This window comes from Danio rerio, chromosome 21 (genome assembly GCF_052040795.2).
Source record: "Danio rerio strain M-AB ecotype USA chromosome 21, GRCz13ab, whole genome shotgun sequence".
NCBI lineage: Eukaryota > Metazoa > Chordata > Actinopteri > Cypriniformes > Danionidae > Danio > Danio rerio.
In genome coordinates this window covers 17,977,887-17,995,000 of record NC_141041.1, presented here as the reverse complement: position 1 = coordinate 17,995,000, position 17,114 = coordinate 17,977,887, and the positions used below count along the sequence as shown (strand labels likewise).

The 17,114-nt window shown below is 36.5% G+C and overlaps 1 long non-coding RNA gene across 5 annotated transcripts in view; it reads left to right on the top strand.

Annotated features, from left to right (window-relative positions):
• The window catches only part of LOC141379834 (uncharacterized), a 361,032-nt gene that overhangs the window by 283,777 nt on the left and 60,141 nt on the right, over positions 1–17,114 (top strand). For 3 of the 5 annotated variants that reach the window (XR_015520181.1, XR_015520182.1, XR_015520187.1), the window contains 2 exons: positions 4,967–5,266; positions 7,815–11,628. The exons of the other annotated variants lie outside the window; for them this stretch is intronic. This is a non-coding gene — a long non-coding RNA (uncharacterized LOC141379834). Of the gene's footprint in view, positions 1–4,966; positions 5,267–7,814; positions 11,629–17,114 lie in introns of those variants that run through there. 5 annotated transcript variants of the gene reach the window in all.

The window sequence follows — 17,114 nt, the reverse complement described above, 5'->3', positions numbered from 1 at the left end:
CAGTGCTTATGATATATTCACTATGATTTTTTGAGAGTCACTTGAATGTTTTGAATAAATAAATATGGTAACACTTTAGTTTAAGTGACAATTTGCACCATTCACTGCCGGCTTAGCGCTTATTAAGTATGGTCTTATTTTAGATCCTAGCGCCTAAACCCAACTATTCATTCATTTTCCTTTGGCTTAGCCCCTTTATTCAGGTCGCCACAGCGGAATGAATCGACAACTTATCCAGCATATATTTTACACAGCAGATGCCCTTCCAGCTGCAACACAGTATTAGGAAACATGCACTCTCACATTCACACACGTACACTACGGCTAATTCAGTTTATCCAATTCAACTATAACGCATGTCTGTGGACTGTGGGGGAACCCGGAGGAAACTGACACAAACAAGGGAGAACGTGCAAACTCCACACAGAAATGCCAATTTACCCAGCGGGGACTCAAAACGGTCCTCCTTGCTGTGAGACGACAGTACCAACCACTGAGCCACCTAAACTCAACTTCTAGCTTACTAATTAACTTATAATGAGCAGCTAATTAGTAGTTTATTGAGTTAAACCTTTTTAATGGTTTATGAATGCACAACTCTAATTATTAAAATAAAAGTGTGACCATAAAAGATTTTGACATGTTAATTAAATTAATACATGTTGATGCACTGAGGCATTGTGGAGCAAAATAAGCAGAGTGCTATTTACAATGTTATTACCTATTTACATTATTACAACAGTCTAGAGTACATGGTTATTGTCTTATTATGAAATGCAGGCATAAGGTGTTTTTTATGATGGAGAGGGAGGAAGCTTCGGTTATTTATGGAGCTGTTCTGTTGCATTTTATGAATCACCAAGTACCACAGTTTCCACTAAAAATCTTTTTTTAATCTTTTACTGAAGAAAAAGATGTCACACTCATCTTGGATGGCCTGAGGGTGAATAAATTAACAGCAAATTATTATTTTTAAGTGAACTAATCCCTTAAGACCTACTGTTCAAAGCAAAGACGATTGAACAAAATGAGATGTACGACAACACACAGCTTACTTTGTTTAGTTTTGACTTTTGACCATTTTCAACTTCATTTTTAAGGTATCATTTAATTGTTCTTCTTAATTATATATATATATATATATATATATATATATATATATATATATATATATATATATATATATATATATATATAATTCATTCATTTTCTTATCGGCTTAGTCCCTTTAATAATCCGGGGTCGCCACAAAGGAATGAACCGCTAACTTATCCAGCAAGTTTTTACGCGGCGGATGCCCTTCCAGCCGCAACCCATCTGTGGGAAACATCCACATACACACTCATACACTACGCACAATTTAGCCTACCCAATTCACCTGTAACACATGTCTTTGGACTGTGGGGGAAAACGGAGCACCCGGAGGAAACCCAGGCGAAGGCAGGGAGAATATGCATTCTCCACACAGAAACGCCAATATGTATATATATATACATATATCTCATATACATATATTTTTTTATATAATTTTCGTATTTAATTATTATTATTTTTTTCCTTTTAGTTGTATTCTTACGTTTGTGTAAATTCAAAGAATATTTGTTCTCAGGAGTAACACATAAAATAAAGGTTTTTAACATCACACAATGTTTTGTCAAGCAGTGATTTTCCATTGCAATTGCTTGTCTTAAAAACAAAACAAAACAAAACAAAAAACAAACAACAACAAAAAACAAACAAACACAAGTAACTGTTTTATCATCTCACCTCCTGTTGCTGTTCTTCTCTTGCCTTTCTCAGTCAACTTTTTCTCTGATTAAAAACTGCTGATACAATTCTATTCAAGTACTATACTAGATAGGTAGCAGACAAGACTATTAACAGATTTTAGACACTGGACAACTTTACTGGCAGGTTGTTTGAATCTCAGATAAAACAGATAGTTTCTGGCAGAATCTGGTATCTGGGGCTAGATATGATTCATCTGGCACAGAGACTGTTATGTAACAATAAAATGAAGTTAAAATTATTTAAATTGATTAAATCAAACAAAAATATTAAATTTTATAATAACTGCACAACTGCACTAAATTAATTATTATGCTTTAGCAAATTATCTAAGCATTTACGTGTCATTTAGGCATTAACTCTACATTAATATGCACTAGTAAGCAGTTTGTAAATGCTGTATTCTTGGCTTATAAGCACATATATAATGTGCGTAATGTTGTATTTATACTTTGCTAATTAGTAATTTGTTATGAAATTAAGTAATTATTTAAATACTTGTTATTTAAAAGTAGTTAGTTTTTTTATTTTTTTATTATTTTTTTTTTAAGAATCATTCAGTATGAGTTAGTAAATTATTAAACTATTCAAATAAACATTTATATGTTTCAGGCTCATTCTATAAACCTTTCTTAAAAACCCAAATAAAGCCGAAAATAAAACAAATTAGACTTTCTCCAGAATAAAAAAAATATGATCAGATATACTGTGAAAATTTCATTGCTCTGTGATGCTGCGTTCACACCAGACGCGGCACGTGCATCAAGCGCGAGTGATTTACATGTGAAGTCAATGCAAACGCGCGAATAGACATCCTGCACATCCGACATCCGGCACGTGCATCAAGCGCGAGTGATTTACATGTTAAGTCAATGCAAACGCGCGAATAGACATCCTGCGGCGCGATACGCGTGGATGGCGCGGAGTGGATGACGCAAATGGCGCGATGCGAATAGCGCGATACGCGCAAGGCGAATTGAGCGTTTGCGTGTTTGACGCGCTTAACGAGCGTTTCGCGCGAATCTCTCAAGTTTGAAAATCTGAACTTCAGCGGACATTCGCGCCGCGTTAACCAATCAGAAGCTTGCTCTTGTGGGGGCGTGATTGTGACGTAGAACCTGTTGATGATGTCCCGGGGGAAATCCTCCAGGCGACACCGACAACAAGTCATCAAACTGGGCTTGGCTTAGTCAGAAGCACCGTTGAAAGCCTCCATCATCCAGGTTCAGTTTCTGGAGGAGTTTATGAGCTCACAGAGCTGGATGCACCTCTGAAAGCATGTAGTGGACTTTTTCAGCCTTCATAAAGTACATAAACACTGTTATTTTCTTCATAAAATCCATTTTAGCCATTTAGCAACGAAGTTACAGTCACCGGGCAGACAGAAGCCCTGCCCATCACGCGAATCCGCGTCTGTTTTTAAGTGAATTTGACACGCGAATGAAGCGGGTTTCACACCCGAATGAAGCGGGTTTGTCGCGCAAATGAAGCGGATAGCGCGGATAGCGCAATTAGCGAATTTTATCCGCGCGTTCCGCGTCTGGTGTGAACACAGCATTAAACATCATTTGGGAAATATTTAAAAAAGAAAAAAAATCAAAGAGGGGGTTAATTAATCTGACTTAAACTGTACTTCCCTGGAGCTACGTTTTTTTTCTTTTACAGTTTTTGTTTTCGCCAATCTGCGAGAGGCCGCTGTGTACGCTTGTTGAGATCTTAAATTTCTCTCGTGAGTGAAATTCACGTCTCCTGTTCTCACTTAAATCCACCAGAGGCCGCTGTCGACTGACTGACCAACCGACTATTAACTCCATCCAAACCCATCAATAAACCCAACCAATAATATTTTAAAAAGCACAAATTGACCTGCCCAACCACTTCCCCAAGCTCAAACGAAGTGTTTTGAAAACCAATCTATAAAAAGAAAAGCCATCGTGGCCACCTGATTGTTACCACACTTTCAGATTTTACCACATTCTCACCCTGTTATTTACTTGTTTATTTTATTTTTGGTGTTTTGCTTTTGTCTTACCTGCTTTCTGGAACCATTCTTCGCTGAAATCAAACCCCATCATCAACTCCGCTCTGCATCTCAAATTCTTTAAGGTATGCAGCAAACCACTGGAATAACTAGTAACTGCGAAAAATGTATTCACATGGAGGTAAGCGGTCAGCTAGTAAGCGCAAACAGCACCATACCGCCCCATAACGTTAGTTTTAAAGGTAAAATGCAGCCATATGTTCCTCTGGCTACATAATTCGTGATCTCCAGAAATGTATATAGGGCTATGTTGATTTTTGCCTTTGTAAATCATTTCTCCAGCTGCGGCTGGAAGTTAACGAGAATTATATATATTATTTATTAAATTTCCCATTAATTGTATATTATTAATGTCTACCCCTACCCCAACCCTAAACCCAACCGTCACAGTAATGTAAAAACAGCTCTGGAGTCTTCTCTATTTATATAGCTGATTACCGATGTGAATGGATGATAACAGCCTTCTGAGCCTTCTGATCTGTTGGAACAGAAGGTCCCTACTAGCCCATATCTATCAGAGAAAAACCACTGATAATGCCCATTCAATCAAATGATAATATTCAAAGCAGGTGTATGATTTGTGTGCAGTTATAATAAAATGGCTGCACGTTGCCCCAACGTTTAGAACAATCACTTCACAGCAAGAAGGTTGGGTTTCACCCACAAGTTCAAAGACATGCGCTATAGGTGAATTGAGTAAGCTAAATTGTCCGTAGTGTATGAGTGTGTATAGATGTGATGGGTTGCAGCTGCATAAAACATACTGGATAAGTTGGCAGTTCATTCTGCTGTGGCGATCCCTGATGAATAAAGGGACTAAGCCGAAAAGAAAATGAAATGTATTATGAAATGTTACCCAAAACATATTGGTGTTGATGCTAATATAGTTAATTATTTTATGCTCTCTAATTATCACTCTCAGTATGAATGGGCATTTAAACAAGGAGGAAAGGGCCATCTGTGTGTGTGTGCATGCAATAGTTTCTCACTGTGACCCTGGAATCAGTTCTAGCCAAGAAAATCACCGCAGCATCACTGATGAATAGTGATTCAATTACAGCAATGCAAGGTGTCCTCCTTTCTACCTGCCTTCTGGGTGACTATCGCTCCTTCCCTCTCTTTTTTCTGGGACAACAGGGACTGAAGGTGGAGGCCAACATCACTAAAACTACTTCTGCTACCATGGGGCTGATTGTTTAGGGCGGCTTTCTCCTCCAGAAGAAGGGAACGTTCTTTCCCTCTGACCACATTGTGGACATAAACTCCAGAAAGGACACTGTCACTGCCATGGAGACATTGTGGAGCTGTTGCCTTGGAAACAGTAATCATGGCTTGAGCAAAGGGTGAAATGGAGGAGTTTTTGAGGGTGGAAAAGTGTAATCCCTTCCACCTTGTTATTAGAGCTGCAATTGAGTCAAAGATTAGGCAGAGATGGAGGTGAGACTTCTGGCTTTCTTCCTTTTATTCGTTTTCTTTTCGTGTGCTTTCATATTTGCTCTTCTCTGACATTATATCCTGCATGGCATTTGGATATTGTCTTTTGCTGAAATGCACTCCCAGAGCTAAAATTTTACTCACTGAAATATGGAATTATATTTTCTGTATTCAAGTTTAGTGTTGGGGAAAGTTACTTTCAAAAGAAATGCTTTAGAATATCAAGTTAAAAATAAAATTATTTGTATTAGTTACTTTTTATAGTAAGTAATGGATTACATTACTTTTCAGTTACTATTGGATTACTTTTTCTTAAATGGCTGAGATTTGATCTCTTTCCGAACTTGCAGGTTTTTCATTATTTTAGTTTTTAATAGAGGAGTTCTGCATTTAACAACACTGTATAACCCAACATAGGCTCATTCTGAAAACGTATCCATTTATGCATTTCTGGAGATCTCAAATTATGTAGCTAGAAGTACATACGGCTGCATTTTGTCTTTAAAACAAACAATTCGCGTGATATGACGCCATTCCTTTTTGCGCTTACCAGCTGACCGCTATCTGTGAACGGCTTTTCTGCTGTAACCAGCATGTCTAGTTAGCTGGCCATGTACCATGGCGGATGTTGTGGTCAACTCCTCTAGTGAGGAGTTGACCACAACAATGGGGTTCAGGTCTGGTGAATAAAGGTTGCAGAAAGCTGGTAGGACCCAAAATTAGAAGCCAAATAAATAAATAAACAAATACATAACAAGGTGAGAATGTGGTAAATTTTGAAAATGTGGTAAAAATCAGTGGAAGGTTTTTCTTTTTCTTGATTGCTGTATAAAACACTGTCTGTTGGGTTTAGTGAAGTGGGTGGGCAAATCAATCAGTGCTTTTTAAAACACTATCTGTTGAGTTTAGGGAAGGAGGTGGGTGGGTCAGTCAGTCGACAGTGGCCTCTGGTGGATTAACGTGAGAACAGCAGGCGTGAAATGGCATTCGCAAGAGAAATTTGAGATCCAAAAGGAATACACATTGGCCTCTGGTAAATTTGCGAAACATAAACTGCAAAAAAAACCAAAACAAAAATAATCAAACTAGTTTCTGGGATGTATTTGGCGTTCTCCATAAATGTATACAGCGGTACATTTTCAGAATGAGCCTGGGTTGAAGAACTTCCTAACCCCAGAGCTATACATGCTGCATATACAAATTAATGAAAGTTTAAAGCAATGTGTTTGCTACTTTGGTACTTTTTGACTTATTAGTGAAGTAAAATTTGTATTATGTTTAAAATAATAAGAATTTTCCATCGCAGAAATGTAAGTCTCTGCCATCATCGTTTCTGTCTGTTCCCGCATTCTCTCATTAAGTTTTTAATTTAGCAATTTTATTAAAAGCGAATTCATTAAAATAAAAAGTAACTCACATTACATTAAAAAAAAGAACTCAAATATTACTATTTACATTTTTTTAAGTAATGCATTACTTTATTTGTTACTTAGAAAAGTAATATCAATACGAAACTCGCGTTAAAGCGTTACCGACAACACTGTTTTAATTTGGCGCTGTTCAGAAATGTATAAAGGGGTATGTTTTCAGAATGAGCCTGAGTTGGTATAACCTACATTCACCTTTAAAAACACAGCAAAAAATAATAAATGTACTTTTGTACTTTTTATCTTATTAGTGAAGTCAAATTTGTATTATGTTCAAAATAATGAGAATTTTCCATCGCTTAAATCTAAAGCTCTGCCATGGTCATTTTTGTCTGTTCCCGCATTCTCTTATTGAGTGTGTAATTCAACGTTCATTTTAATTCAGCAATTATTGTAAATGCTAATTAATTAAACTAAAAAGTAACTCACAATACATTTTTAAAAAGTAACTCAAATATTACTACTTAATTTTTTTAAAGTAATGCACTACTTAATTCGTTGCTTAGAAAAGTACACAAATCGCATTAATGCATTACCGTTAACACTGTTAAAGTTTTTTTTAAAACAAACTTTTGATTTTAGTGTGTGTAATTTTCATTGAAGTGTCACAAAGAAATGCTTTCCATAGACATTATTTTACTTATAAGTTGAAAAACCTCATAAGTTATCTCATAGTAAAATCTTTGGAAGGCCAAAAGCAAATTGATCTGTTTTTAAAACCACATGCGAAACGTGTGTAACATTTTCATGGGGGAATCATGTGTGTTTGGCATATATATATACAGTATATATATGTTTCAGCTTGAAGCTTATGTGAAGCTCTTGTGGTTTTTCTGTTTGTTCATAATGAGTACTTGAAGTTTACGCTTCCACAACAGGCCATTTATGCTTATTTTTCATCTATGTATTCATTGAATTTGACAAACAAGCGTTAATGTATTTCCAAGGGCAGCCATCTCATAAAATATCTACCATATTATCCGCAACAAGTGCCTCATGCTAATCTCAGCCTCTCGTAAAGTACATCAACTCTGATCACAAACGACAAAGACTAATTTGATTACCTTCCATCTCTAGATTACATTCATTTACGTGCACCATGAACTTCTCTCCTGTGCTTTCAGGGCGTCCCAGTAGGGAGTCAAGTACACATCATAGTTCTCTCCCCCAGCTGCTCTTTTCACAGACCCCATCTCGCATCCGTCTCAGCTGTTCCCGAAGGAAGACAAACACACCCAACGCCAATAACACCACAGCGCGCGACTCTCGCCCCAACGCCACCGAACGGATGAACTTCGCGGGGAGCCGCACAACCCTCACCAGCTCCCCACAGTTCCGGCGTGTAATAGAAGACGCTGAGAATTCAATAATCACCAGAGTCCTCGTCTCCACATGCTCTACTGAACAGGAAAATAATTACATTTCTTTGGCTCTTTTTTTTTTTTTTGTCTCTGATAAATTATGGATCCCTTATCTGGCTCCAAGGATAAACCAATCTGATTCACGGGCCAATTAACAAGCATTCTTGCACCTCAACGAAGTGTGCTCAGTGTCTCACGAATAAGTTGCACGCTCTGAAAACAGCATGAGCAGGGCCGCGTGGTTTTTATGCCGTTCTCATAACACATTCTTTCTCAAACACCATGTGCTTTCTTGCACATATTTCTGTTTTACGATTTAACAATACATCGCCAAACATCGCAATTGATGTTTAACATGTTTCTTGCTTTTTTATCCTCGCCATCTGTATTCGCCTGTCAAAATATATGGCTTCGTTCTTCGGATGCCTTCAGGAACCATTGGAAAACTTGCTTCTTCCCATTTCCCATACACATGAAGTTATATTTTGTTGTGTTCCAGTGATTTTTTGTCATAAAGGAAAGGAGCCGTGAAGGATATTTGGTTAATTCGTGAATATATTAAATTAGGAAAAGCTTATTAAATGGAGAGTTTACTCCAAATTGAAAATTATATCTTCATTTATTTACTCAGTTTTATTTTGTTGTTCTCCTGAACACAAAATAAGATACATTAAAGAATGTTGAAAACACCATTAACTTCCATAGTATTATTTTTCTACCGTGGATGTGAGTGGTTACACAAGTCAAAAAATATTTATTCTATTTCTTTTGTGTTCAACAGAACAAAAAAACTCAAAAATTATGACAAAATGTTTTATTTTGAAAAGAAATATCCCTTTAAACTGCAAATGTTTAAACATGCAGTCAGTATAATATGGATTTGAATAAAACATGTCATCTTATTCATATAAGTGAAGTTTTACAATCTAATTTCGAGAGGAGCATGTGATATGATTGATCGTGGCTAGTCTCTTATCTGTAATCAGCAATAATCCAATCAGACTGATCCAAGCCTACAATAAATAGAACAATTTCACCCTACTGCCTTATCTTAATTTTGGAAGAATCCCCCTTCCACCCCATCCCATGCTTTTCCTCCTTTTACAAGGGGGAGCTCTCGATACCTACCTGATCTCAAACCCCCTTACATGCTAATTGATGTGGCGGGAGCCCTGGGCTCAATTATCTCAAAGCTTAGGGTTCTCTCCAAAGACAACATGCCAAACCTGCTAATAGCATCAAGCAATATCATAGTGAGAACTCTTGAAACGGCATATAAACTCTAGAATACACACTTTATACACATTTGTATTTGTTGATTGTTCCCTTACTTCACATGTATATAAAAATGTGAAACATATCAAATGTGTGGTTTGAAACTTTTTCAATCCAGGAAAAAGGTGTTACTTCATGTAACTTCATGTTAAATTTTTCTCATTTTCCATAGATGTGAAGCACAATTGACAGTTTCTTTCTTTTTTTTTTCCTGTAAGTGTTATATTGTGGAAAAAGGAATTTATTTTTTAGAATTTCTGTCTCTTTTTTTCAATAAACAATTGTGTTTGCATTGCTTAAGGTGAAATATCAACTAAATGTCTTCTCCTGAGTGTGATATGTCTTGCATTCTAATGAAGCATTTTTGATGAGCATTTTGATTTTCATTTAGATGAAGCTGATAGATAGATACCTGATTGTCTAAAATTAACTTGAGGTCTGAAGTGAAACTTGCAGTTGAGAAGTCTTGCACTTTTGACGTTGTGCAGAGAATAAGTAGAAAAAGAGGACGTATGTATGGGTGCGGCCAATGGAGGACTGGAGAATGATTAACAAGTGATTAATTTCGCTAAATTTCATCTGTTAATATCAGCTATGTATAAAAACTCCAATCAGGAAATGAAAGTGGTTGCGCATCTCCTGAATGTAACTCTTGCATTGCATTTAGGATAACAGAATTCTGTGAATCGAATTATTCATTTGTTTCCAATAAATTACTAAGATTTTTGACATTGAAAAAAACACCTCTTTTTTTAAACACGCGTGGAATTGATTAGATATTTCAACACTTAGGTGATCAATGTTTATATAAAAATAAAAACCTGAATTAATGTTCATAAAATAAACTGATCATCTCTCTTTGAAAGTTTTTAATTAACCCACAATTTTATTTGGGTTTATTACTTTCTATCTCTTTATGAAGGTTTTGAAGCATCTAAGTTATGGGTGAACAGACATTTCCAACACAATCTCACAGGAAAACATTAATAATTTACATTTTGTCAAATAAGTGGCTGATTTTTCTTAATTTGCAAGATCTCATTTACACAGAAGTGTATTTTTTAATTAGAGGCTAACACTTTATTTTTTAAGTCACAATTCATGATATTAACACTGTCTTAATGCATATTATTATGATATTAACTGTTTATAAGTAGTAAAATGAGAACTTATTGTACATCACTAATCCTACTCAACATTTAAACCCAACTTCTACCTTTCCAGCTAATAATAATCTGATAATTAGCCGTTTATTGAGCAAATAATCTTATTATTGGTTTGTTAACAGTGTAAATTGACTAAAATGATTGTAATGACTTTAAATAATAAGTAACTATAATCTAAACATAAATATCCCAGGGTAAGAGAGTACTGTAAGTAGGTCATATGAAAACATGCTTATGAGAATGTATGTTTAGCCACTAATATGCTAAAACACAAAATCAACATTTAATAGAAGAGCCCATACACACATATATTTCTAATTTGTGTGCCAAAGATGAAGATATTTCTTAGTTGTTTGAAATAATATGAGGGAGAGTAAAAGTGGTTTCAATTTTAAACCCAGCTCAGAAACTCAGCTCTCAGAATGATCCTAGTCATACATGCAACGTCACAAGTCTTTCATGTCCAATTTCAAATTAGAAAACCTGCATTTATAATTCTGATAACACATGAAGGCAGCATTAGCGTTTTGCAGCGGAGACTCTGAACTTCCCTCCGCCCGCTCTTCCTCATCGTACACCTGACTCATCCTCACCTCTAACCTCACACTACAGAGAGGCTTTGGATGAAGCGTAATGATGGTCAGGCAGACGCGAGATGGGTTGTGCTCTGAGGGCACTCTTTTGGTGCGTGGCGCTCTGAAGCAGACTGCGTTTGATCTCCTGGAAATGCCACAGGTTATTGTGTTTCGGCTTAAAGTGGTCTTACAGCGGACATGTGGAATGTCGTCAGCTCAGAGGCTGAATAGGGGAAAGGGATTGCGGGGGGATTCTACTGAAGGTGCTGTTCATGTGATCTCTAACATCGTAGACGTTTATTTTCAAGCTGCACCATATTTCATGGTTCTTGTGCTTTTTCTCTACAACATAGAGGAAATGTTATTATTCAGAGCAATATGTGCTGTTTTTTCAACTTTCATTTCACACTTGTGTACACCTACAGTACATTAAGTTGGGTTAAAGACAGAGAGGGAAAGCAATAAAAAACAACAGCAAATATTACACCTACAAAGGAACTGTTCTTACAGCTCATAAGAACTTTATTTAGTGCCCAACTTTCTTATATTAGGGTATGATTTAAAAAAAAAAACATACAGTACATAAGAGTATGTAATGATATCACATCCCAGTCTGTATACCTTATTATTTTAAATTGAGCATAAAAGTGACCCGTGGTTGTGTCATTTGCTTGGTCTTGCTTTCTGCAATATTTTCTATAGTTTCAGAATATTTCCAAACTCTGATTATACTTTAAAAGAGGTACACAGCAAAGGTGGCCACTTTATTGAAAAACTACACTTTGTTGATGATAATTTATTCTACTGTTTAGTCTGTATGTATGAGTAAGACTACTTTGATACTGTATGTACAGTCTGTGCAACATTCTAAAAATACTGGGTGGTTTAACCCAATGTTGGGTTAAATACGGTATAAACAAGCCCAAAAATGCTGGGTTAAAAAGTGTAATTTAATTGTAATTGAAAAAAAAAATCCAACATTGTGGGCTAATATTGACAATTTTAATATTGTTTTGTTAATATGTTAATAATGTTTTGTCCATACGGTATGTGTGAGTAAGACTGCTTTGACACAGTATGCACAGTCTGTGCTATACAAAATGCTGGGTGGTTATACCCTGTGTTGGGTCAAATACAGTATGGACAAAACCAAAATGTTGGGTTAAAAAGTGTAATTTAATTGTAATTGAAAAACATAATCCAACATAGGAATTATCCATACAGTATTTGACCCAATATTGGGCTAATATTGGTCATTTTAATATTGTTGAGTTAGTATTGTTAATATGGTTTTGTCTGTATGTGTTAGACTGCTTTGATATAGTACAGTCTTTGCTACATTCTAAAAATGCTGGGTGGTTTTAACCCAATATTGGGTGAAATACAGTATGGACAAACCCAAAATGCTCGGTTAAAAATTGTAATTTAAATGTAATTGAAAAACATAATCCAACATTGGGGTTGTCCATACCGTATTTGACCCAATGTTGGATTAATTTTGACAATTTTAATATTGATGAGTTAATATTTTTAATATGGTTTTGTCTGTATATGTGAGTATGACTGCTTTGACACAGTATGCACAGTCTGTGCTATACATTCTAAAAATGCTGGGTGGTTTTATCTTTTGTTGGGTCAAATACAGTAGGACAAACCCAAAATGTTGGGTTAAAAAGTGTCATTTAAATGTAATTGAAAAATCATTAATCCAACATTTGAATTGTCCATCCCGTATTTGACCCAATGTTGGGATAATATTGACAATTTTAATATTTTTGGGTTAATATTGTTAATATTGGTTTTTCTGTATGTGTGAGTACTTCTGCTTTGACACAGTATGCATAGCCTGTGCTATACTGTACACTCTAAAAACGCTGGGAGGTTTTAACCCAATGTTGGGTCAAGTGTAATTTAAATGTAATTTTTAAAAAAAATAATCCAACATTGGGTTTAGCCATACAGTATTTTATCCACTGTTGAGTTAATATTGACAAACCCAGCCACTGGGTTACAAAATTTGATTTACATTTAATTGAAAAAAGAATCCTATTTTTAATCTCAACTGGTTTTTTATGTAACCCCCAATTGGTTATGGCAAACTAGCACTTTTTTAGAAGCGCGCCTATTGAAATGAAGGTGACTTGACTTTATATTTCTCATTTACATTTTACATACAATTCCATATCACTCTATTAGCACAGCTTGAGTTCACTTTTGAGTGTGTTGCAGAAGAATATGCAAGTTTTGGGACATACAACATTCATTAATTTACGTGTATACATTTATATACAATTCCACATGTTTTTATTTGCACAGCTTGCAAGTAGAGTTTGCTTACTGTCTATTTTTTGATGGCACAGATTCAACAAGATTTTGGAAACATTGCTTATAGATTTTGGTCTGTATTGACATGTTAGCATTACATAGTTGCCGTAAATTTGATGGCTGCGCATCCATGAAGCAAATCTCCACATCCTAAAGGTGCCGTACATCTGCACATTTTTTTTGCAGCTTGAATAAACCATTTTGCTCTGACTTTTGACACAAGTCATTTCTAGATACATGACTGCCAATCACTGGATATTTCCAAGTGGTGCTCGCTGCAGAGCCATTTGAGGAGAGCTGAGCACCATCGAGGGGGAGCTTAAGCTTGAGCTCCACCTTTTTTGCACTTCTTCTACGAGTGATGTCACTGGGGGTAGGGTTAGGGGTGGAGTTGGTGTACGCATTAAAACAGCTTACAGGAGGAGGAGCGACAGCTCATGCTCCCCCTCGCTGGAGCTCAGCTCTCCTCAAATGGCTCTGCAGCGAGCACCCTCTCGATATTTCCTCTTTTTCAGACTATTCTCTCATACTCTTAAGATGTATGTGAGTTACAATTCCAGTAGATTAGCAGTCCTCCTAATCTCCGCACTAGCTACCACACAATGGTAGGATAAATGTGATTGCTATAAACCAAACAGCAACATGCTTGAGCTAAAAAATAATCATGTTTAATTTAGTTTTATATTTTACATATTTAATTGAATTTAATTTTATAAACTCACATAATTTTGTTTAATTTTATTGTGAAAAAAACAGTGTAGATCACTCTGAGAAAATGAATTGTGGGTTTGTTAATTAAGACATTTTTATTTTCAGTGGTTTAGCCGCTTTGTGAATTCACCCCCTAGTGCTCATATTACAATAGCAGACCAATTGAACGTAAACCACAGTATAGAATATGCAACGCAATTGGATTGTCAAACACACCAGCTGAGAGCGGGTTATGCAAAGGAAGTAGTGAGCGCCGCCAGGAAGTCTGCTTACAAACTAGATACATTCTCCGCCCGCTTAGGTGGTCTCTTTGTTGTGTACGTGTGTTTGTGTAATCACACCAGGAAATGGAAGTTCAGAGTGTACTGCCTCTGAAAAGAATAACTCTGGAATCCACAAAGGGAAAAATCCAATGAATATCAATAATACTGCGCTTCTGTAAAATCATTGGATGCTATTGATCCTGGACACCCTGAGAATCCCTCCAATGGAGATGGGAAAACTTTGAATGATTTAAGCCTGGATGGAGAATGTCAATGATTTAACTGGCTCGTCCATGAAAGTGCAACTTCTGGATCCCCTCTGAAGCTTTCATGGGATTTGGGCTGATACGCATCTGCCTTGTCTTGCTGTCATGCTCTCTTATTCAATAAAGGTCTTGTAAACAGATCAATGGTAATCTAAGGCACATCATTATAATAAAAATTGCTTTTCAATCAGAGACGCTTCACATTTCTCAGGCAGAGCACGCAGCATGTTGGGCATAAGTCTTCCTGACAGACGGATTCAGATCCAGGCAGAGCTCTAGGGACGAAAGGATAGAGAAGCTCACTTAAACACAGCTAATAAAATCGAATCCATCTGCGCCTTCAGCCCACATGAAGCCAAGGCTAAAGGGATATAAGTACAACTTTCATTTAGTTAATTTTCACTGTCAGATTACACAAGGAGGTCAAAGACAAAAAGATGGAGGGGGAGAGAGAGGAGAACAACAAGATAGCTTGTATCACTCTTTCATCTGGATGTTGAGGAAGATGGAAGGATTAGAAACAGTGGCGGCTTTAAGAGGATTTAGTTGCTTTTCCTTTCAGCCTTTGCCTTGACTCCTCACACTAAAGAGAACCGAAGTGGTGCCTATGTAGCTAACAGCTTGTCAGTGATCATTTCCCCCTCTTCAATGGTCTTCTACCTCAGCTTCTGTTCACAGTTGTTGATGTAACCCCTTCAGTTCCACTTGCACGCTCTGAGCAGAATCTGAACCGGCATTTGTCAAAAGAGAGCCTAAAATTGCTAGCACACTTCTTGAGACCAGAAATGTGCCCTCACACAGCTCTTACTAGTTGGTCTCCATTAAACTCACCTTGATCCGGGTCATGGCACCAATTTGACCCCTCAGGTTTTACTCACTCTGCTCTCAACAGCATTTGACTTCCATTTTCCACATGGGAGACAAACATAATATCATGACCACAGCTTCTAGTGTCAGTTTCTAGTGCGCCTATTAAGGCCAGGAATGTCAGGTTTACTTGTGCAACTCAAAGGCACATCACCAATTCACTGAAAAAAAAAATGGCCAGGGTGATTTCTACTATAGTAAGTTAATTCAATCATTAATTTCTTTTCAGCTTAGTTCCTGAACCAACAGGAGTAGCCATAGGATCAACAATAACACATTATTAATTATGAATATTCAGGATTAACTTATAGTTCAAGTTATTCAATTTATTAACTTTAATTAACTATATGTTATCTATATTACTATATTCATTTATTTACTTATTTAAATTATTTACGCTGGCGTGTCTATGCTGCTGCTGCTCTCCAGGTATCTTATGTCATTTTATTCACCTCACTGTCCCCCCTGTTCGCCTTGTCACCATGGAAAGCGGTGCCTTCAGCCACTCTGCTCCTCAGCTTTGGAATTCACTTCCTCCTGATCTCCATAACCTAAACTCTCTTTAACAATTTCAATCCAAACACATTTTTTTTTCAACCACCTACTCTCTTGAACTCAACTGCACTTTTTAAAAAAAAAAAAAGTATAATGTTTTGTATAGAGTTAATTCTGAATATTTATAATTAATAGCGTGTTTTTGTTGATCCAACGACTTTGTCTGCTCATCTGAGCAGACTTTTAATTGTTTATTTATTAGAAAAGGGAATTATAGCTACTTCTCGTGAAGCAGACGAATGGTTTAGAAGTTTTATTAAACTTTAAAGCTGGTAACAAGGATCTTTTATTGATTTATGATAATCTAACTCGGTTCCACACGACTACTAAAAACCACCAAAAAACACTATTTTGATTAATGTGTTAAAAAACACCTGACTAAAACCTGCGTCTGGCTCTCTGTCTCTCTTGTGTTGAGCGAGTTTCTCTGATGCTCGGAAGATTGAGTCTCTAAGGAAGTCCTTTTGTCACTTGCGTATAGTTTGCGGTGCAGATCGGAAGATATAGGGGCGCGATCTTTAACTTGTTTAATTTGAAAGTTTAATTTGCCAAAAAGTAAGAAACACAGACTCAAACAAGTCATGCAGGTACAGATAAAGAGTCTTCCCTGGTGTCGGGAACCTTCAGTCCAGATTTTGGGGTGTAGATGGGTTTTAACTAGTCAAGTCACACTCATTCTCTCCTGACTGACCAGTGGTCTGAGAGGAAAAATTTAAGCAGGAGATTTCCTTTGTCTTTGCATAATGAGGATCCACCCTAAAGAGACAGATGGACTTTAACTCAGAGCATTAATGAATGTAAGCTGTATAAATTATCATCATGCATTCTGCATCATGTGTTGTAAAATAGAAGAAGCGTTACGATACCAAACATGACAATCTAAACACACATTAGGCAGGATCGACTCATTTCTATATTATAAAACACCCTAAAGGGATCTACTGGTGCATGCATATAATATTTTACAACTTTTGCTATAGAGCAGAACATATAGATTGCAAAAAAAAAGCATTATGGTCACACTTCCCAATAAGGTTTATTAGTTAATGTTAATGAATGC